The 24,846-nt window shown below is 34.4% G+C and overlaps 1 pseudogene; it reads left to right on the forward strand.

The window, feature by feature from the left end:
* LOC124244610 (T-box transcription factor T-like) overlaps positions 1 to 24,132 on the forward strand; it is a 189,367-nt pseudogene extending 165,235 nt beyond the window's left edge.
* Positions 24,133 to 24,846: the final 714 nt, after the last annotated feature.

A 24,846-nucleotide genomic window follows, 5' to 3' on the forward strand; every position in this document is an offset into this window, starting at 1 on the left:
AGCACATACACATGTGCACACACACACACAAATCACCATCCTTTGTACATCTATTTTAAACAGAAAATGGAATGAGCAGGTGAGTAGTTTCGAAGTTGAAGATTTATTCATTTTTTTGAAATTTTGTTTGAGGTAATTTTAGTCAGTTCAACATGAAAATCTATATACCATATGTTGGTTAGCATTGGCCTAAAAATTTACCATATCTACCAGCTTTGTATTAATAGTAATATAAGGTACTATTGTGAGCTGAGTTGTGTGCCTCAAGATATATTCATGTCCTAAACCTTGATATCTATGAATGTGACTTTGTCTCTGCAGATTTAATCAAGTTAAGGTGAGGTTTTATTGATTGTGATAAGCCCTAAATCCAATGACTAGTGTCCTTATTAGGAGAGAGAGACACACAGGGAAAAGGGCCATGTGATGATGGAGACAGAGATTGGAGTGATTCAACTACAAGTCAAGAAATGTCAAGAATTTGCCAGCAACCATCAGAAGCTAGAAAGAGACAAGGAAGGATTCTTCCCTACAGTCTTCAGGGGGAGCATGACCTTGCTAACCCCTTGACTTCAGACTGCTTGCTGCCAGACTGTGAGAAAATAAGTTTCTGTTTCTTTAAGCCACATATTTGTGGTACTTTGTTATAGCAGCCCTAGGATACTAATACAGATACTACGTGTAGCACATTTGCAAGTGATATTTCAATTAGACAAATGTTTCTTTGACATGTTCTTACAAGGATGAGCATTGTATGATTTGTGATTTATGGTTTGCTTCTGTGACCAGATACATGATATGAGCTTTACAACAGCAAGAACAAAAAGTATTAGAAGATGGAACAGTGATGTTTCCCATGAGAGACAATTAGAAATTGGTCTCAGATAGGACTAGAAGTGGAAAATGCAGGATTTCTGTAAAATAAATAGTGGACTATAAGCTTGTTACTTCAATCTCATCTTTTTCAACCCATAGCAAGTACTCCTCCTCAAAAAAAAGCATAGTAGAAAATTTGAGAAATAGAAAAAATTCACAATTTCAAAATACAGACTGAATTATACAGCCAAAAATGTGAAATATTAAGCTAAACGAGAGTACACAATGTGTGTTTTCACAAACTTCCTCAGTCGCCAAGATATATATTTTTTTCCATGAAATTGTGTCATCCTCCATAATCTCTACAAATTAGAGCTCAGATATCCAGCATTATAGGAAGGCTTTCGATACAGTGGGATATATCCTGTTGGGACCCAGATATTTGGAGCAGAAAAGCAAATAACTGGAAAATAAAAACAAACCATTTCTTCTTTTTCCATTATAATCTGATAGTTGTTCCAATGGAAGCTAAATAAGTTAAGAAAGCGGAGGGGTATTGCCATAGGTGGAAGGTTTGTGTCCCCCCAAATTCATATGTTAAAACCTAATCAGTGTGATGATATCTGGTGGTGGAGTCTTTCGGAGGTGATTAAGTCACAGGGTGGAGCACTTAATGGGATTAGTGCCCCTATAAAAGAGACCCAGAGAAATCCCTCCTCCCTCTGCCATGTGAGGACACTGCAAAAGCATATGTGTCTATGAACTACAAAGGGAGGTTTCCCTAGACACCAAATCTGTGAGCACCTTGATCTTGAACTTCCCAGCCTCCAGAACTGTGATAAATAAGGATCTGTTGTTTCTATGCCACCCCATCAATGATATTTTGTTATGGCATCTTGAATAGACTAAGACAGGAACAGAGAGAGACAATCTATGACTATAAGTTGAGAAATGCGATGGATACTGTCTATGGGCTCTCAATACTACACTTTCCTTTCAGTGCTTCTTTTCATACCTCTGAGACATAAACCTAGAAATCACATTTTTCAGACACATTTGCTAGGTAGATTTCTCTTGGTTTCTGTCAGTGGAAGGTACTGGACCGAATTTGGAAGGAAGAAAGAAGGAAGAGGATATTATCTTGCTACCTTTCTTGGCTTCTGTCAGCACCTTGGTCTGTAACTGTAACAGTACTATAAGGTCAAAAGAAGGTATCTTTCCCATGGTCTTCATGTCATAGAACTCCTGTTATTGGCTCAATACAAGGTTGACCTAAGGGAAGCCATATTGTAGAAAATAAACCATGTTGTAACTTTGAATGACCTCTGACTAACTAACCCAGCTGGATATGGACCCTCCAGGAGATCCACCTGTTCTGTAGATTTTATGGCCCCTGCTTGTGCATATACTTCCCAGCTGCGATAAGACGCTAACTTTGTTCTTTTGAGTTCCTTAGGAATGTGATGACCCCCAAACAGAGCATCTATGCTGATAGCCATCGTCAATGACAACTGAAAGATCTGGTGTGCCGACTCCCAGTCTGTAACACCAGAGAGACAACATTCCTAACCCCCTCCCCTATAACCCGCTGGCCTATATAACTGTTTCAAGATTCTGTGCCCCCTTAAGATGGTTCTTTTGGACATTAATCAACAACCATCTTCCCTCTTTCTAGCAAGCTGTAATAAAATGCCCTTTCTCTGCCACCATCTTGCCTCTTGACGTTGGTTTTTGTCTCATGGTGGGCAGATTGTGCCCTTTGTGTGATAACACCTCCACCCTAAGAGACAGGTATGTATGCAGGGGTGGGAGGCAGAGGCAGGCAGACTAGCTCTGCAAATATACTAAAATTCATTGATTTGTTTGTGTTTAAAGTGGGTGAATTTTATAATATGTAACCTATATTTCATAAAGCTGTTTAGAAAAGAAAAGGTGATTTCAGGCAGCAGCTTTGAGAATAGTTTGGAAGCAGTAGGAGTGTAGGCTCCTGGTTTTTGCTTAACAGCGAAATACATTTCCAGCAGTAGCAGACACAGAGAGACAGCTTGCACCTCACACTGTCAGCAGCTTTGGGGCAAAATGAGTTGCGGCTTAAAGGTAGTGACAGTTCCTTGATCTATGAAGAACAACCTTCCTCTTCCCTTAACACATTTAGCCATTCCATCACTCTTGTAACCAATGGTTGGCTATAAATTTCTCTGTACTTAAATACTGAACAGTTTCCCTTTATTGGAATGGACATTGGCTAAATCAAGCAAGGGGCTTTGCTGCATGATAAATCATATCTACCAAATGCATGCTGAATACTAAAGAAGATTTTCTGTTGACCAAACAATTTGTTGAGGAAGAATTTGGAAACAGCATCTTTGAATCCAATCCCCCGATAGCCCCTATTACGAGTTGCCAAATTCTCTGATAAGCATCAAAAATAATTCAAAGATGGGTCATAATTACAAAGAAAATGATATAAGTTCTATGCTATGATATTGTGATTTAGGAAAAACAGTATATATTTGCTCTCTGTCCACCATTCCTAGCTCACAGCTCCCCAAAATCTTGGAATTTCCTAAGTGTTGAGAGTAGAAAATGAGTCTTTTGTTATCTTAATGAGATTGCATTTAGAAAGCACCTAAGGATGGGGGCTGGTTGCCAGTGGAGCCAACTATATGATCAGAGGGTGGAATTTTCAGTCCCACACCTGATCTGCACAAAGGGCTGAGGGGCTGAAGATTGAGCTCAGTCACCAACAGTTAATGATTTAATCAATCATGCCTATGTAATGAAGCCTCCATAAAAAACCAAAAGGATGGAGTTTGAATAGCTTCCAGGTTGGTGAACACATGGAGATGTGGGGAGAGTGGTGCACCTGGAGAGGGCATGGAAGCTTCATGCTCTTTCCTCATACCTAGCCCTATTCATCTGTTCCATCTGGCTGTTCCTGAGTTATATCCTTTTAAAATAAACTGGTGATCTAGTAAGTAAAATGTTTCTCTGACTTCTGTGAGCTACTCTAGCAACTTATTTCAACCCAAGGAGGAGGTTGTGAGAACCTCTGATTTACAGCCACTCTACCAGATGTACAGGAACAACCTGGAACTGGGACTGGCATCCTGAGTTGGAGGAGGTCATTGGAACCTCTAACCTCTAGCTGGTCAGTCAGAAGCACAGGTGATAACACGGGTTTGCAACTGACATCTGAAGTTGAGAGGGGCAGTCTTGTAGGACTGAACCCTTAATCTGTGAAATCGGATGCTAACTCTGGATGGACAGTGTCAGAATTGAGTTAAGTTGTGGAACACCTAGCTGGTGTCAGAGAATTGTCTTTGGATGTGTAGGAAATCTCTTCCCTCCAGACATCAGAATTGAGTCTAGAGCTCTTATTACATGCACAAATCTTTTTTCTTTAAATCAATAAAAGGACATTTCTGATGAAAAGATGGTCACAGAAAAATAAAGTAAAAATGAAGAAAATCATTCTCCAAATTCTCAAAGAATTTATAGATAATATCACCTTTATAAATAATAAGTGAAACGTGAACAGTGAGAAACAAGTGTTCAAAGAAGACTTTATATGATGCCCAAAGAATATGAAAGTGAGTTGGAAAATGTCACAACATGACAAAAAAGTAAAATTAGTACCATATAGCCTAGGTGTGTAGTAGGCCATACCATCTAGGTTTGTGTAAGTACACTCTATGATGTTCGCACAACGACAAAATTACCTAAGGACACACTTCTTAGAATGTATCTGTTTTAAGTAATGTGTGACTGTATCTAGATAGAGAAGAGACAGAGGAAGAGGTGGAACTGGGCTAGGGATAAATAGGATTTCCATTTTCTTCATCTTGTCCTTAGAAAAGAATTTGCAGTAGATTCTGGTGAGTTTGACTAGAAAAGCAGAATCCAAGTTGTCTATAAGTAGTTCACAGGAAGGACATAGATACAGTTTAAATTTCATTCTGAGTGGTATTGAGTGACTTGAGTCTGAAAAAGCTGTAAGCATAGAAATAATTGAGCTTTGCATATTGACAATACTCCCTTATGGAGACACAGTCAAAGTTAGGGAGTCTGGAAACCATAGGAAGCTGACTGAAAACTCCTACTTTTGCTCTGATCATTGTGGCTACCTCACTTGCCCTTCTATGACTTTCCTTAAATAAAAATTAACCTTAACATATTTGGGCAGAAGTGAGGGTGGGTGGAAATGGGTGGCTACTTCCGTCAATTCAAAAAACATATTGTAGCTCTCACTATCTAATCAGCTGATTTGAGCTCCATTCTCCCCTTTTCTTACTTTATCACCATCTAGCCTTCTTCCCCAGGAGATTCAGACCTTGTTACTCATAAATGGTGTAACTTTGTGCTTACTTTACCTTTATACTCAAAAGTTTTCTTTATGATCAAAGGATAACTTGGCTGATTATAAAATTTTTGCATCACATTTTCTTCCTCTCAGTGTATTTTAGATACTGATCAAACTGTCTTCTGGTATTGAATATTGCTGTGAAGAATTTGAATCCATTTGATATTTCACACTAGTGGGAAGCATGACTTTTTCCCCTGCCTATTCCTAGGATTCTTTCTTTGTACTTGAATTTTAACATCTTTACCAGAATACGCTTTGATTTGGAATGTTAGGTATGAATGTTAGGTATCATTATTTCTTGGGAATCTTTGAGCTCCTTCAGTCTGCACATTTAATTTGTCTTTATTTTAGAAAAGTTTTTAAAAATTATACTTTTGACCCTTTCTATGTTTTAAATGTTTCATTTGCTTAGTATTTCTTAAAAATATCAATAATACATATTAGATATACTCTTTTTTGTCTATAATTCCTTCTATGATCATATTACAGTCCTCGTTCTTTCTCCCTTTCCCTCTTCCTCTCTCTGATAATCACTTTCATAATTACTTATGAACATCTAACTTTTCTACCTTTAATGGGCATTTATTCTCTGCACTGGCATCTCCAATGATAGAAATCACAGATCAAGTTTATGAGGATCATAAATTTTAAAGTAAAATATTAGGCTTTTTGAGATTTTTATTTCTATTGTTGTAGTTATATGGTGCCCTACATAAAATAACCCATACAAATATCAATGTTCCCTGGCCAACTATCATACAAAATAAGATACCTTGGAAAAACTACTTTTCAGAAATTAAGATGTCTCAATGGTAAAGAGAATAGTAAAGTACTATTTCAATAGACCTTATTAAATTACCCAGCCCAGGGACTCACAAACTTTGATGGTGTTCACCAAGGTAAGCATATGTCGAACTCACCTATCTTACCCATTCTTAATGGTCAGGGGAAAAATAGAGTCACGGTAATAACAAAGTGTTGAAAGATAGGTAACTGTGTTTTGGGAGGTGTGATTTATTCTTCTGTACTTACTATAAAGATATTAATTATTTAAATTTAAGTATTAACTTCAATATTTATTTGGATATATATTCATTGAATGGATTTTGAATATATCAGACATATTATTTTTATGAGCTTACAGGAAAATTATAGTTAAACAACCATATTTCATAACTACATACCATAGACTAATCAAATAATTATAATAAGTACAATAAGCAAGAGTAATTTATAAATTAACAACAAAAATAGCATCATTAATTAATTAATATAATCAATTTGAGATATCACTGTCAATGACATAAAAATAAAAAATTCCCTTCTGAAAAGGCCACATATATATATATACATATATATATGTGTGTGTATATATATATATACACAGTAGAAGGTCTATATATATATAGTATATATATATATACACAAAAGGCCACATATATATACACATATGTATATGTGTATATATATATATATGTATGTGTATATATATATATATACAGTAGAAGGTAATTTCTGAAGTAGCCAAAATTTATGTCAATATTCTCAAAGCTTCTAGTATTGAAATGAACCCAATTATTAGGTTCTTAGAAACAAAATCCTGATGTTTATAAAAATGAGGGTCTATCAGTTTGCACTTGATTTCACTATAAAAAAGACATTTATTTCTTCAAAAGCTCACAGTCCAATAAACATAAGCCTTCAATATACCTACAAGCACACTTTAAGACTCCCTGGCCCAGATAATGATGATATTCCATCCAACAGCACAAGAGAGAGCCAGATCGCCCCTTAAATAGAGAAATGAAAGGACAAAATATTTTCCTTTGTTGTTGGATTATTGGGTGAGTTAGCTAGTCACATTTCCCACACAAATCACTTCTTAGAGAATGCCTACATGATAGATATGCAGTATCCTACATACAGAATCCAAACATAGTAAACACTCAATACACGTTTATTAAATGAAGAAATGAATGCTCCATATATAAGACTATTCATGATTATGTTCTGAATGTTTCATACTAGGGATACACAATTGTAGCTATTTAGATAGATAACTAATAACTTTCAAAAATAGTCTAAAATTCCTAACATATACACTGCTATGTTATTTAAACTCCAAGATAATAATTTCTTTAATTTACGCTTGTATATATGGCTTTATTTTGTGATATTTCAATGAAACTGCTCAAATGTTACCTCTCTTTACTACTGTTTTCCAGGCAATATAATTCCATTGGTAGGAAAGACAAAAGGTGTGACGAATAAAAACAAATTAAGAACAATGTGAAGGAAACTGTAAAATATATTCATGAGTTGGTTAGTAAGTGTAATTTTTATTTAAGAATCTAAATGTGGCATTTAACGTATTACATCCATGGAAATTGTTATTATGGTAAACAAACTTTTTCCACATTCAATTTAGACTTTACATCTATCATAATTTAGTTTCATTATAATCCTATTTTTCATTCTAGTACTGAACAGTTTTCACTTTTTTATCCTATATTTGCTCTCATAATTGGAGTTATTAATCTAAGGCAGATAATTATTCTAAAAACCTAAATATCAGATTATTAAAATTACACATTTGGGGGGTAAATTTCTTCAAATCATCCATCTCATTTTAACTGTATTAAACTAGTATACATTACAACAAATAAAAGAAAAAATGTATAGAAATGATGCACACCATACATTTATTAAATAATGAATTTCCATTTTGTAGATTTTTAGGTTTTTTTGCTTCCCTTTTTAATGGAATACAAAACCTTAAATTTTTATAAAATAAGCAAAACAGTATGTACAATGTATATTTATATTGGTGAGCATTAAAAAATAAAGGTGAATCACCTGCCTAGCTTCTAGAACAGAAGTAAAATCTTGGTGCTTCTCATTAAAGAAACCATATTGGCATTTTGTTTTTCTCATGTGCTTCTAAAAAGCACTTTTAGATGAAAACATAAAATTATTAAAAAAAGAGTAAGTCATCAAGAGGTTGAAAATTTTGTAATAGTGATTAATAGACAAAGAGGAAAAATGACAGCCTAATTTTCAAGCATAGAGCAAGGGGAGACCATTTTCCTGTTGTTATCCAGGGAGACTCGGTGCTCAGACTCAGGAGGAAAGTGAAGAAATATGGATGAAAATAGAAGAATTTATTAATGACTTTTTTATGAGATAACTGCTCTAATCATGTAACTAGTATACTTCCCACCAACCTATTGATGCCCTAAGAATGGAAGCATCAGGCATTTTCCCCAAAGCAAAACATTAGAACGTTTACCCTTAAAGCAGCACTGTCACATTGATGTTTTAGAGATGGTATAAATGTTCTATTACCTGCTCTGTCCAATATGGTAACTACTGGTCACATGTGGTTGCTTTATAGCTAATATGGTATTGATTTAAATTGTTAATTTTACTTAAATGTAAATTTTAATATCATTTCATTTTAATCAATTTAAATTAATTTACATTTAAATTTTAGCTTCTAGGAAGGTGGATAAATTATACTTTTCCCTAGTCCTCTCACTAAGTACAACTAAAAACTCTAGGTATTATATACAAAACAAACACAAAAGATTCTGAAAGATGAAGAAAATATAAGAAATTCTTAAGATTCGTTAAGATAAGATAAAGAGACAAAGATAAGATCTGATAAGGAATTCTGTGTCGAGGAATGATACAGTGGTGAGTTTCTGAGGTTTGATTTTTGCTTCATATATCTCAGACATGGAGCTGAAGAAGCTGAAAACACGGAAGAGCCAACAGGCCCAGAAAATACAAGCTCTGCAAAAAGACTGCCCTCTTGAGCCAAAAGACCAGGAGAGAGCAGCCTGGCAAGATAGTAAATTTTTAGACAATAAATGTTGCACTCCAGGAAAACATTATAAAACAATGGTGGCTACACTCCTTACATTGAAGAAGAAGAGAAAGAGGACATGCTGAAAAAGTACTTGAAGAAATTATGGCTGAAAGCATCTCAAACTTGGCAAAAGACGTGAACATACAAATTCAAGAAACTAAGCAAATCCCAAACAGGATAGAAATTCACACTGAGACACATCCTACTGAAACTTCTGAAAACTAAAAACAAAAATCTTGACAGTAGTGGAAAAAAAATGACAGTGTACCTAAAAAGGGAGAAACTATAGAAATGGTAACCATTTTCTCATAAACAGTCAAGGCAAGAATAAAGTGACACAATTTTTAAGGGCTGAAATAAAAGAATTATCAATCCACAGTCCTATATCTAATGAAAATATCCTTCAGGAATGAAAGGAAAGTCTTCTCAAATGAAAGAAAATGAAAAGATTTGTTGCCAGTGGATATACTCTAAAAACATTTTTTAAATTTACTGAATAGTAAGGAAATGATAAAAGAAGAAAACTTGAAAATTTGGAAGAAGAAAGAATAGAGGAAGCAAAACCAAATAATTCTATGTACAACTTTCCTTTTTCTCTTGAGTCTTCTAAATTATGATTAATGGTTGAAGCAGTAATTATAATAATAATCATTATTTAAAGTGATTCTAAACATTTAAGACGATTATATTATAAATTGGGCTGTATAAAGTGACTTAAGATTTCTAGGCTTTATTCAAACTGGTAACCGGATGATACTAGTGGACTGTGCTAAGTTATGCATATATAATACAACACCTAGGACCACTACAAAAGTATACTAAGAGGTGCATTCAAAAATACTCATTAAATCAAAATGGAATTCTAAAAGAAGGTGTTCAAATAACCCACAGGAGGATAGAAAACGGAAAAATGGAGAGAATACACAGAAAACAAGAAAAATAAAGTGATAGATTTAAGCCTAAATATATCAATAATGACATAAAATGTAAACAATATAATGCACTACTTAAGAAGTAGAGATTGCCAGAGTGGATTAAAAAAATCACTCAACTATACACTGTCTGCAAGAAGCACACTTCAAATATAACTGCATAAGCATATTGAAATGAATAGGATGGAAAAACGTCTTCATGTGAAGAATGCAGGAGTCACTATATTGGTATCAGAAAAAGCAGACTTCAGAGCAAACACAAAAGTATCAGAGACAGAGAGAACTTTATTATAATAAATGGACCAAACCACCAATATGACATAATCCTAAGTGTGTATGCATGCATATAACATAATGCAAATAAAAGAACTACAAAATACATGAGGCAAAAACTGATGAAACTGAGAGGAGAAATAAACAGATGCACAGATAGAGCTGTAATGGTAACACTCCTCTCTCAACAATTGATAGAACAAGTAGACAGGAAATCTTCAAGGATAACGAAGAAGTTGAAATCATCAAAAACCAAGAGGGTAATGTTGACATTTATAGATTATTCCATCCAATAACAACAGAATGCATGTTCTTTTCATGCACCCATGGAACATATATCAAGATAGACCATATATTGGGCCATGAAATATAGCTCAAAAAATTTGAGCTGAAATCATACACAGCAAGTTCTCCAGCTGCAGGAGAATCAAACTGGAAATCAATAACAGAAAGATAATAGGAAAATCTTTAAATACTTGGAAACTAAACAGCACACTTCTAAGTGATCCATGGGTTAAAGAGAAAGTTTGAAGGAAACCTAAAAAATTAATTGAATTGCATAGAAATGAAATACAACATATCAAATCTTATGGAACACTGTTAAAACTATGTCAAGAGAAATGAATAGCAATAAGGGTATACTTAAGAAAAGAAGAAACAGAGAGCAAAGTAAACCAGAAGCAAGCAGAATAAAGGAAATCATAAAGATAAGAATAGCAATCAATGAAATTGAAGACAGAAAAATGATCAAGAAAATCAATGAAACAAAGAGCTGGTTCTTTGAAAAGTTTAATAAAATTGGCAAACTTTTAACAAGTCTGACAAAGTAAAAAGGTGATTTGTGAATATCAACGTAGGACGAAGGGATATCAATATGGACTTTGCAGACTTCAAAAGGATAATAAGTGCATACTATGAATAACTCTACATGCATAAATATGATATATTAAATGAAATGGACCAATTCCTAAAAAAATACAATCTAACACATTTACCCACTATGAAATGGATCATGTGCATAGCTCAATAACCGATAAAGGAATTGAATTTCTAATTAAAAAAAACTTCCGAAAAGAAAATATCCAGTTGTTATGTGGTTTCATTGGAGACTTCTACCAAATATTTAGAGAAAAATTAAGATGAATCCTTCAGAATCTCTTTCAGAAGATAGAAGAGGAAGAAACACTTTCAATTCATTTTATGAAGGTTCTATTACAGTAATATCAAAATAAGAAAAAGACAATACACAAAAAGAAAGCTACCAACCAATATCCATCATGAAATCAATGCAGAAATCCTAGCAAATTATTAATAAATAGAATATAGCAATATACAAAAAGAATTATACACTATTTCCAATTGATATTTATTTTCAGCACACAAGGCCAGTTCAATATTCAGAAAACATCAATGTAATGCACCCAACTAACGTCTTAAGAAAAATTGCTTGATCATATAATTCAATGCAGAAAAAGGATTTGACAAATTTCACAACCCACTCATGATGTAAAAGAGCAAAAACAAACAGAAAACTCTGAACAAAGTAGAAATAGAAAGGGACTTATTCCACTTGATAAACAGCATCTATCAAAAACAAAAACAAAAGTCCTACAGTTAACTTCATACTTAATGGTGAAAGACTAAACTATTTCCCCCCTTAACATTAAGATCAGGACCAAGGCTAGGCTACTGAGTCTCACCTCTCTCATTTAACATAGTATGGGAAGTTGTAGCAAGTGCAATAAGACAAGAAAAGTAATTAAAAGATGTATGGGAAAGGAAGAAATAAAATTTCTTTTTTTGTGTATAATCAAGATGACAATTATATATAAAGAAAAATCTAGTAACACACATACACTCAAAAACACCCTTCTAGAATTAATAAGTCCAACAAGGTTACAGAATAGAAGATAAATATAAAATATTGTATTTTTATATGCTAGGAATTAAATGGACACTGAAATTAAAAATCCAATGTTACTTATAACCACTTTGAAAAATGAAATACACCTAAAATAACCAAATATTTACAAGACCTGTCATTGGAAAACTATAAAATGTTGAGAAAAAAATCAAAGAAGTTCTAAATACAGTCATGCATCACTCAACAACAAGAATATGTTCTGAGAAATGTGTCATAAGATGATTTCATTGTTGTGTGAACATTATAGAGTATACTGAGGGTGAACAAAATTTGCCACCCCAAAATGTGTCTCTTTAACATGAGGGTTATTTTAGGCTGATGATTTTTAAGAAACAAAAGACTTAAGTCTTGCTTGTTACCTCCCCCTTAACTGGCTAAAATAATTCAGATTAAAAGACCTATCTTAGGGCCTGGCCCCGTGGCCAAGTGGTTAAGTTCACGTGCTCCGCTGCAGGCAGCCCAGTGTTTCGTGGGTTCCAATCCTGGATGCAGACATGGCGCTGCTTATCAAACCACGCTGAGGCAGCGTCCCACATGCCACAACTAGAAGGACCCACAATGAAGAATATACAACTATGTACCAGGGGGCTTTGGGGAGAAAAAGGAAAAATAAAATCTTTAAAAGACCTATCTTAGGAAGTGAGCTATCACCTTAGCATAACATGAACTAGGTGGTAAACAGGGAGGAACCTAGAAAAGCCTGTTTGTTGGGCTTCTATTTCTCTGTGACTAAACAGATACTTGTTTTCCAAACATTTGCTGCTTTCACTCACCTGTGAGTTATCGTCCTTCCCTTTGAAGTCCCTGACTCTCCTCACCCCCAACATATTCTTTTATCTTTAGCTGAGGATGGTATTTAGGTAGGCTTTGGCCATTTTGATGAGCTACTCAGTTTTCCTGGGTTTCTCTCATGTATACATGCTAGTAAACTTTTGTTTGTTTTTCTCCTCTTATTCTGTCTCATACCAATTTAATTCTTAGACTAGCCAGGAGAACATAGAAGGGTAGAAGAAAATTTTTTCCTCTCCTATAGTACTCATGCAAACCTAGATGGTATAGCCTACTATACACATAGGCTATATGGTACTAATCATATGGGATTACCATCCTGTAGGCAGTCTGTCATTATCCAAAACATCATTATGTGGTGCATGATTGTAAATGTAAAGACATGCAGTGTTTGTAGATTGGAAGATTCAACTTGATAATTGTATCAGTTTACAAGGGTTATCATAACAAAGTATCATAGACTGGTTAGCTTAAATAACAGAAACATGTTTTCTCACCATCCTGGAGACTAAAAGTCTGAGATCAAGTTGTCAACCGGCTTATATTTAGCCTAAGACCTGTTTTCTTGACTTGTAGATGGCCATCTACTCTCTGTGCTGTCACACGGTCTTCCCATGTGTGTGTCTCTGTCCTAATTGCCAGTTGTGTTGGATTAGGGACCACTCTAATTACTCATTTTAATTTAATTGCTTTTATATATAGTCATAGTCACAGATTGTTAAATCTGGGAATAAGACTTCAACACCCAAATTTTGAGGAGACAGGATTCAGCTCATAACAGTAAGGACATCAATTCTACAAAAATTGATATGTAAGTTTTAACCAATTCCCACCAAAACACCAGCAAGAATTTTTGTATAGACTAGATTATTTTGAAATATAAATAGAAAACAGCAACAAAACTGGAAGAGCTACAATAATTTTGAAAATGAAGAACATAGCAGAAGGAATAAATCTACCCAATTTTAGGCCTTATACTATCTATAGTAGTCAAGACAGTGTGGCATTGGTGGAGGAATAGACACACAGGTCAATGGAAGTGAATACAAAATTCAGAAATAGACCCACAAATATGACCAAATGATTTTTTACAAAACTGAAAGGAAAACAATTCAATAGAGAAAGGTTGCTTTTTCAACCAATGGTACCAGAACAGTTTGATAGGCAAAGAAAGCAAGCCTTGACCTAAGTCACAAGCCTTATCTGATAATTAACTGAAAATGGATTACGAAGTTAAATGTAAAATATAAAATATAAAACTTTTAGTAAAAACTTAGGAGAAGGTCTTTGGAATGCTGAATGTTCTTAGATTTTCACACGAAAGACACCATTTATAAAAAGAAAAATTGATAAATTGTCCTCCATAGAAATTAAAAGCTTTTGGTCTGTGAAAGACCTGTTAATAGCATAAGACAAGCTGTAGAGAGGGAGAAATATTTGTAAACCACATACCCAACAAGGGACTAGTATTTACAATATATAAAGAACTCTCAAAACTCAATGGTAATAAATAAATAAATAACAAGCAGAAAAAATAGAAGTTGACAAAAGACATTTCTCCTAAGAGGATATACAGATGGTAAACAAGCATATGAAAGGATATTGAACAGCATGAGCTGTAAAGAAAATGCTAATTAAAACTACAATAAGATGTGATTATATACCTATGATAATGGGCCAAATAATGCCACTATAGTGACACCACCAGATGCTGGCAAAGATATAGGGAAACTGAATCTCTCAAGTATTACTGAGGGGAATTCAAAGTGGGCCAGCCACTATGGAAATCAATTTGGCAGTCTCTTAGGAAAAAAACATGCAATTATGATATGATCCAGCAATTGCTCTCTTGAACACTTATCCCAGAGAAATTAAAATTTATGTTCACACGAAAACCCATCTATAAATGTTTATAGCAGTTTTATTTGTAACTCAAGGCTCAAAATGACCCAGATGGGGGCCGGCCCAGTGGCGCAGCTATTAAGATGGTAAGTTCCACTTCAGTGGCCCGGGGTTCACTGGTTCAGATCCCGGGTGCGGACCTATGCACTGCTTGTCAAGCCATGCTGTGGTAAGCATCCCACCTATAAACTAGAGGAAGATGGGCACGGATGTTAGCTCAAGGCCAATCTTCCTCAGCAAAAAGAGGAGGATTGGCAGCAGATGTTAGCTCAGGGCTAATCTTCCTCAAAAAAAAAAAAATGACCTAGATGTTCTTCAGTGGGTGAAAGCTTAACTCATGGAATACTACTCAGTAATAAGTAGCGAGAGACTATTGGCAAACACAGCAACTTGGATGAGTCTCCAGAGAGTTATGCTGAGAGATAAAACCAAAGTGACAAAACTGAGTGAAAAAATCTACATGCTATCAGATTCCATTTATATAATGTTATAGAAACTATGAAATTACAGAAAAGGAGAACAGATTACTGTTTCCCAAGGGTTAATAAAGAGGTACATGTGTCTATAAAAGGACAACATGAGGGATCCTTGGAGTGACGGACTTGTTCTCTGTCTTGACAATAACAGCGCCAATATCCTGGCTGTAGCTCTGGTCTGTGAGAAGTCATCCCTGAGAGAAACTGGGTGATGAGGACATGAGAACCTTCTGGAGTATTTCTTGCAACTGCTAGTGAATCTACACTTACCTCAAAATGACAATTTTCTTAAAAAAAATAAAGGAATAATAGTTAAATCCTAAATAAGAACAGTAGTTTGAATGTTGATATCATAAAACAAAGGCTTTGTCAGTTTGGTGCTTGTGTTGTCAACAGCTAGGCAGACTGCTAGGATCAGGTCAAAGGAAAAGATTACTCTGTGTGTCCTCTCATCCTGCAATACTCAGGATGAGTTCAGACCTAATCAGGAGAAAGACCTACTTACCAACCAGCTGAGGGAACACATACTATCTAATTTTATACGTATTATAAATATACATATTTGTACATATATAACTACACATATAGAAATATATATATGTATATAGTTTAGGACTCAGAAATGTTACATGTTAATTTCATAGCTTAGAAAGATCCTTCATTGTGAGCTTAAGGGAAGAAAAAAACCATAATATGTAAATTAAGCAAAAGTAAGTTATGATAAAAGAGAAAGAGAGAAAACCCAACAGAGCAGGTAACGAAATTCCAGTGCAGACCGTTACAGGTACTTTTGACAACGAGAAGCATGATTTAAAACTGAAAAATGTTGAGTATAAAAGCAGTAAATGAAATTTTTAAAATGGTTAATATAAATTCCAATAATGACAGAAACTGAAGATGAAAATTATTTTTTAAGCATGATTTAAAATGATTTTTTACCAACTGTGGAAATCCTTTTAGTCTAACATTCTCCTTAAAGTGGTATTTAGGTTGTGACTTTGAACTCCTGGAGATGGAAAGATAATTGGTATTTCATTACTCAACGTGTTCACAATCATGGTAATGCAAATATTGTTTATTGGCTTCCAATTTTGAGAGTCAATCATCAGGCCAAGGAAAGAAGATGTTATGCTTAGAGGATGAAATGAAAATCTGAGATTTAAAAATGTGAAAAGTGTTATTAGTACACAGCAGATTGTGGGGAAAATTTGGTAGAGAAGGAAGGGCATTAATGTTGTCATATAAAGTATGGAAACAATAAAAAGATGATAGAAAAATGAATTGAGACTTAATCACATTGTTTATATTAAAGATAACTGATACAAAACCGAAACAGTAAAACAACTGTCAAACATAGAGAAGGAGGACAGGACTCCAGCAAGTGAAATATTTATATTTGATTTGGGGGAATAATATATGTTTTCTGATATTAATAAATTCAGAAAATAACATCATATTTTGGAAGGGAAATAAAAATATAAACAATTTTTAAAAGTCTTCTAGAGAGTAGATCTAGAAGGGGTATAAGACTGTTAATTTTCATTATAAGACATTCTTTAAAGTGATTTTCTAATGTGCATATATTACTTAATCAAAACAAATATTTTAAAATTTTAACCTTATTTACTTATAGGAGATGATTTATGATATAAGAATGCTTATAGTTGAATTAATATGAAAAAATTTAGAATGAAAACAAGTTACCAAATTGGAATTGCGCATATAAATATTTATCTAGCATTTTTTATGTGAAAATGTTATTTTTCCCTGCTTTATAATGCTGAGTTTGAAATATTAACCACCCAAGGTGTTTTGTTTCTTCCTAGTTACTTGGCTAGCAGCTGCTTCTATTTGCAAGCATAGAACATGTGAATTACAGGTAAATAAAATAATTGGCCTTCAATTAGATTAAATTTCTACCAAGTGTATTGTTGTGCCCTGATTATGACTTCATGGTCTAAATAGCCACACTCACAACTCAAATGTGCTCTTAATTTAATTAATTATACCTTTTAGTTAGGAAAATTTTGTTTTGTATAAAAAATATGATTTCTTGAAGATAGCAACAATAAAAAATAAGAATTACTTGGAGTTGGCCCTGTGGCCTAGTGGGTAAGTTTAGCACGCTCTGCTTTGGTGGCCCAGGTCTGGTTCCCAGGCACAGACCTGGAGGCCATGCTGTGGTGGTGACCCACACACAAAATAAAGGAAGATTGGCACAGATGCCAGCTCAGGGTGCATCTTCATCAGCAAAAAAAAAAAAAAAAAAAAAAAAAAAAAAACAAAGAATTACTTTTCACTGGGAACATACATTTAAGAGTAAGATTTAAATAATTTTAGCATGCAAAGTATAACACTGCTCATTTCTAATATTTAAAGTTAAGAATCTTAAAATCTTCCTGGCTCTACTTTCAAGAAAAGTCTTCATCAATATTTAAAAATGTATGCTTGTGAAATAAATCATTTGATTATTCTATTTCTATGTTTAAACCCCTCAGTTCTTCTGGCAATAGAGTGTAAGTCGCTATATCTTTGTTCCATATAGAAAATGACTGGTACCTCTTATCCTACCCCAGAAACTCACAATTGTATTGTGTGAAATACCTACCCAGATATTTTTTATTTCATTTCCACAGGTTTAATGTTTACCTATGATGTGTTACTTATTTTCACAGCTAGGTATCACATCACACACCTTTACAAATAAATTTATTACAAATTAAAGGATATAATTTTTTTCTCTGACTAGTTTTCTACTATTTCTTTCTCCCAGTAATGACTATAATTTAAAACAATCATTGATATTTGTTTCAATTTTTCAGAGGAGATCATCATTTCCTGATAAGTACATCTCTGTTAATAATACATAATTTGTTTTTTTAAAAAGGACCAAAATGATCAAGTTAATAAAGGTCTTGAAATATTTTCCTTTCTTAATTTAGAAATTTAAGCTATGACAGAATATAATGTTTTCTTTTTATAAAACACATACAAAAAGAATAGCAAGTTTTTAAATAGTTAATTAACTTTGTTATCCCACAAAGATGATGAAAATTAAATCATTGGATGAAAGACTATATTTCATCATCCAATCGTATAATTAGTTCTCTCAATATTCACAAGTCTTAGTTACAGATTTATAATGCAAATATATGTATAACGTATGTTTTAAATTTTCAATTACAATCAGGAATCAAGAGAATTTAACATTAATAATAATCAAGCATTTATTATAACGTTTCTTTTATTCTTTAATTATATTTATCCAATACTTTAAGGTTAAGTTCAATTTCATTACCCTAATTAAGAATTAAAAATATTGTTACTTTTGCTTAAATTCTTCCATTAGCAAGAAAATAAAAATTGAGTGATATATTTCCATTTATTTAAAAATTTTTAATAAATAACTTAAATTATTTATCAAATATAAATAACTATGATTACAAATATAATGTTTCAAAAAAATGAGAAAATGAGAGTAAAAGATAGATTTCACAAATTTGTGCTAATGATAATTATACTTAACTTTTATTGTCAATTTCAAGTAAAAACTATCACAAGACAAAGAAGGACATTATACAATGATAAAAGGGTCAATCCACCAGGAAAATATAACAATTATAAATATATATACACTCAACATCAGGGCATCTAAATATATTATGGAAATTTTGACAAACTTGATGGGAAAAATAGACAACAAGGTGACTTCGGTATCCCACTTTTAATTATGAAGAGAATATCCAGACAGAAGATTACTAAGCAAAAGAGCACTTGAATGAAACTACACACCAAATGTACCTAACAGACGTATACAGAACATTCTACCCAACAGCAGCAGAATATACATTCTTTTCAACTGCACGTCTGTACAGGATAGATCACATGGTAGTTTACAAAGCAAGACTTAACAAATTCGAGAAGGCTGGAATCATACCAAGTATCTTCTCCAACCACAATGGAATGAAACTAAAAATCACTAGCAAAAAGAAAACTGGAAAATTCACAAATATGTGGAAATTAATCTTCAGAAAGAAGAACAAAGTTGAATCCATCCTACTTCCTGATTTCAAAATATATTACAAAGTTACAGTAACCACAACAGTATCATACTGGCATAAAGATAGACATAGAGACCAAAGAGCTGAATGGAAACCCCAGTAATAAACTCACATATACAGTCAACTGACTTTTGATAAGGGTGCTAATAATACACAATGGGGAAAGGATAGTCTCTTCAGCAAATGGTGTTGGGAAAACATGCAAAAAAATGAAATGTAACCTCCTATCACACCACACACAAAAGTAGATGCAAAATGGATTAAAGACTCAAACATAAGACTTGAAAGTAAAACTTTTAGAAGAAATCACGAGGAGAACTTGATGATATTGGTCTTGGCAATGATTTTTTTTTTTTTTTTGATATGATGCCAAAAGCACAGGCAACAAAAGGAAAAATAAACAATTGGGACTACATCAAACTAAAAAGTTTCTGCATAGCCAAGGGAATAATCAACGGAGTGAAAGGCAACCTATGGATTGGGAGAAAATATTTGCAAACCACATATCTGATAAAGGGATAATCTCAAAAATAAACAAGGAATTCCCATATTTCAATAACAACAAAAAACCTACTAAGCCAATTAAAAAATGGCCTAAGGATTTGAATAGATATTTTTCCAAAGAAGACATCCAAATGACCAATAAGTACATTAAAAATGCTCAGTGTCACTAATCATCAGGGAAATGCAAATGAAAACCACAATGAGAAACTGGAAGCCTTGAACACAGTTGGTGGGAATACAAAATGGTATACCCACTATGGAAAATAGTACGGAGTTTCCTCAAAAACTTCAAAATAGAACTCCTACATAATCCAGTATTCCCAACTGGATGTTAATCCAAGATAATTGAAAAATCAGGGTCTTGAAGAGACGTTACGTCTCCTGTGTTCATTGCACTGCTATTCACATTGTCAAGACATGAAAAAACCTAAACATCCATTGGCAGATGAACTGATAAAGAAAATTTGGCATATACATACAATGGGGTTTTATTCTGCCTGAAAAAAAGAAAGAAATTTTGCTATTTGTGACAACATAGATGAATCTTGAGGATATTATTATAAGAAAAATAAGCCAGTCACAGAAAGACAAATATTGCATGATTCTATATGAAGTATCTAAAATAGTCAAATTCATGGAATCAGAGCAGAATGGCAGTTGCCAGGGGTTGAGGGGAGGAGAAAATGGCGAGATACTAACGAAAAGGCGTGAAGTTTCACTTAAGCAAGATGAAAAATTCTAGAGTTCTGCTGTACAACATTGTGTCTATAGTCAACAATGATGTATTACATAGCTAAAAAATTAAGAGGAGAGATCTCATGTTACGTGTTTTGTGCACAATAAAATAAAACAAATTAAAAATTTTAAAAAAGAATGGTATTTAGATAGCAATATCTTGTTACAAGGGATGTTCATTGTTATTGGATTGTTACTACTTCTAGAGTTTTTCAGTGGAGAAAGCCAGGAAATATATAATTTTAAAAAGGGAAAAATAATAAATCCACCTTGATATATTTACATTAAATTGAAAATTACAGTTTTGCTAATTTTTAAATTTCTTATTTGTATTTATTTTAACTATTGTTGAAAAAACTTGGATATTAAGAACAGTGATACAATGAATTGTTTCAATTATAATATATTTAAAATAGCTTCAAACTCATAATAACAATATTATTACTATCAAAGCATGAGTACAGTTTAAGATTATTTGCAGTTTTTGGGTTCTTGAGATTATAAACCACTGAGTGAGTGCTGTCAAAATCCTGTGTTCGACATCAATTATTATCTTCTCTGTGTGGTTGTCACCTGCACAATAAACAGTTGTTTCAATTTCCTACAATATTTAAAATTTGCTTTTTATTGTCTTTTTAGTTATATTAAGAATCTATAAGATTCCAGAGGGAGGGAGGGAGGAAATGAGGGAGGGAGGAAGGAAAGAAAGGAAGGTTTTCTCCTCCCATTCCTACACACAAAGGTACCATACTATACCCATTTTCCTGCAACTTGCTTTTATCACTTTAGACTCCAAAATATACAAAATATAATCCATTACACAGAGATCTTCACAGGTACATAAAGCACCCCATTGTGTAGATACACTGCAATTTATTCAACTGTTGAATTTTGGAGTTGGATTTTTGGATTTTGGGGTTGATTCCAGTTTTGTACTAGGTCCAATAATGTTACACTGAAGAACATTTGGCACATGTCATTTCAAATTAAAGTGAGTGTACTTTTGGGTCTTTGGAACAGATTTCTGTCCCAAAGAGGTATTGCTAGGTCAAAGGCTAAATGCATTCGTGATTTTGTTAGATGTTGCCAAACTCCTCTCAAAAGATTTTATCCCATTTTACATTCTGAGAAACAAAGCATAAGACTTTTTCCTTCCTCCTTAGCCTCATCAACACAGAGTGTATTATCAAACTTTTTATATTTTTCCAATCTTACAGATGAATAATGGTTGTAGTTTTAGTTTGCATTTTTCTCATGAAGATGCTTTTAATACAATGGAAAATACAATATTTTACAACCCTGTTTCATCTAAAATATGAAATCTACATTCTTTGGATATGAGTGACCCAGGGAAGTATCTGGTATTAATGACATAGCTGTTAATTATAATCGATTAGGTTAATCTTAAGCCATCCATCTATTTTACCCACTACTGCAGTTTAAAAAGATAGCTAGGAGAAAAGAAGGAAGGGAGGGAGGAAAGAAGGAAAGAAGGAAGGAAGGAAGGAAGGAAAAAGGAGGGGGTTTCATTGAGCTGGCTCTAAATTAAGACAATAAAGTGTATGAATAAATGGGAAAGATCTACTTAAACTACCTTTGTTTGTTTAAAATCTGCGTCACAGTTTGAAGTCTGTGCCATCCCACTAAATCTACTTATTTTGCTTGTACTCACATGTCTTAGACTGCCTGGAAATTGCACATTTAAAAACTCTACTAGATTTCAGCAGTAAACCATACATACATAGCCTCAGAAATAGATTGATGGCTCTTGTTAATGCATATGTTGCCCATTTTATGCTGGGTAGGAGTTAAAGATTAATATTTTATCCTCTAATTTTATATTGCATTTAACACAGCACCAGATGGGACACTCCACAACAACTAATAAGAGGTGAAGCCTGAGTCAGCTGTTTGATCAAATGTGTTTCATGCAACCTGCCTAGGAACATCAAAACAATTAGTCAGACCTGAAATTCCATCTGAGCTAGCATTGATATTCAAAGATAGGAATCCAGGTAAGTTCAGAAACCAAATATTGTATTTTGATTTGTTTTGAAGTGGCCAGCTGCCCACATCAAAAAGCTACTGCAACAGTTTGGCAGGCAGCTTAAAAACCAAAATAACTGCTCTGTGCAGGTCAGGTTCACAGGCATCCCAGTGTTGACGGGAAAGCACAAAAAGTAATGCTGACAGGATGTAGCACTTTCCCAAGTTGCCATCCCAAAGCGTCTATAACTTCTAACTTGTCAAAAGTTGCAGCTCTCATAAGAATCCTTTAAGGAAACTTTACAGATCCATATCAAACTTCAAATATCAGTGGCTAACATATTTACAAACAGCATAGAAATCTAATAAAATATTGTATAAAATTACATGGTGTAATAATCCTGATGTATGTATAATTTATAACCTGACACATTTAAAATGCTCCTTTCAATTAAAAAAGAGCTTCAAAGATATTGATAGTTTTATTTGTACATTTTACTAGGATTTATGTGTGGGTCAGTAGTCTAACTTTTAGTTGTTTAAAGCAAATCCAATACCACAAAGACTTGCTTTAGTCACGCCTTGTAGGAGGTCAAGGGGAATAACCTCTACCTTCACGACTCTGCCCTGCCCCCCTCTTCCTTTCAAACCCCGTCTTCACCCTCTAAGTCTATGCCTAGGAAATGCTGGCCTTAGCAGTCCCTCTTTTTGGAAGAGGGGCAGTTGAAAGGAGTTGAAGAGGGCTCTCGGGTGTCGAGTGAGGGCTGGGATGCCATGAGGAGGGGTAGGTAGGAGGACAAGCTCCTTTAGTATCAAAGAGCTTGTGGAAGAGCTCGCAGTGGACCACCAGCTGAGCTCCTTCGAATGAGAGCTGCCGGCTGGCAGGGAGAAGGGCAACCCGAGCATCAGCCTAGAAAAGCTAGATGTGTGCACACTTCAAAGAGCTCACCAGCCAGGTGAGTCACCAAGAAGGGCAGGAGGATGTTCCCATGCTGAAGGTGAGTGTGTCTGACCTGGTCTCCAATGCCATGTATTCTTTCCTCCTGGACTCTGTAGTGGCGGACAGACATCGTTGGAAATATGTGAACACAGAGTGGATGCCTGGGAGTCAGTCTGAGCTGCAGGTGCCCAGCTGAGTCTATATCCACTCTAAGTCTCTGAACTTGGAGCCCAGTGGATGAATGCACCTGTATCCTTCAGCAAAGTTAAACTCACCAGCAAGCACAATAGAGGGTGCCAGATCATATTGAACTCCTTACATAAATATAAACTTCAAGTCCACATAGTAATAGTTGAGGGTCTACAGAGGATGCTTACCAGCCATTGCATTCCCAAGACTTAATATATATCTGTGACAGCTTATCAGAATGAGAAGATTATAGCTCTTAAAACCAATACAATCCATTTGTAAAGGCTTACCTTGATGCAAAGAGAAGCAGGAATCACAAAGATAAGATGGAAGAACCCAGAGCGGAACAGCAACCCAGGTATTCTTAATGGAAGTGGCTTATCCCTAGAACCAGTACTTTCTGTCTGCTGCCAACCTCCATCCTCAGTTTGGAGGTCTTCTTTCATTTTCCTTCAGCCATGACTGTGAAAGATGCCCTGTCCTGAGGAACCACAGTTTAACCCCTTCCTCAGCCAGTACACTCTTTGGAATAATTCTCCAACCTATTTTGACAATTCATTTGCATGTTAGCCATGCTCCAATCCTATGAGAATTGGCCCAGCCTTAGGATGTCTGTACATACCATCATGTTACTCCTGACTCCCAACAGGACTCCATTGGTACCCCAACCTGTGGCTAGCTGGTAGGGTGCCATCACACCAGGGTCTCAGACAACAGGACTGTCTAATGGGAGTCCAGTTCTTCCTCCTGAACACTATCTTACTCAGATAATCTCAGGTCCCTCCTCCTCAGAACCTTCACTGTATAAAGACTTTGTCATGGTCACAGACATTCCTGGCAATCAATATTGGCCTCATAACCTCATGGACACCCCTGCCACTACCTTCCATGTAAATCAAAGCTTTTGCTTAAAATATACACTGAATTTTTCTGTTATGTCAACTAGTGCTGATTTGATCTACTAAGTACTGAATGACAGTCTCATGGGTCAAGCGAAAAAACATAAAACCTCATTAACTTCACTTTAAAATATGAAAAGGAATACATGTTCTGCTATTTATCAAAAGATAACCCCACCCATC

Source organism: Equus quagga, chromosome 9 (genome assembly GCF_021613505.1).
Source record: "Equus quagga isolate Etosha38 chromosome 9, UCLA_HA_Equagga_1.0, whole genome shotgun sequence".
In the NCBI taxonomy this organism is placed as follows: Eukaryota; Metazoa; Chordata; class Mammalia; order Perissodactyla; family Equidae; genus Equus; species Equus quagga.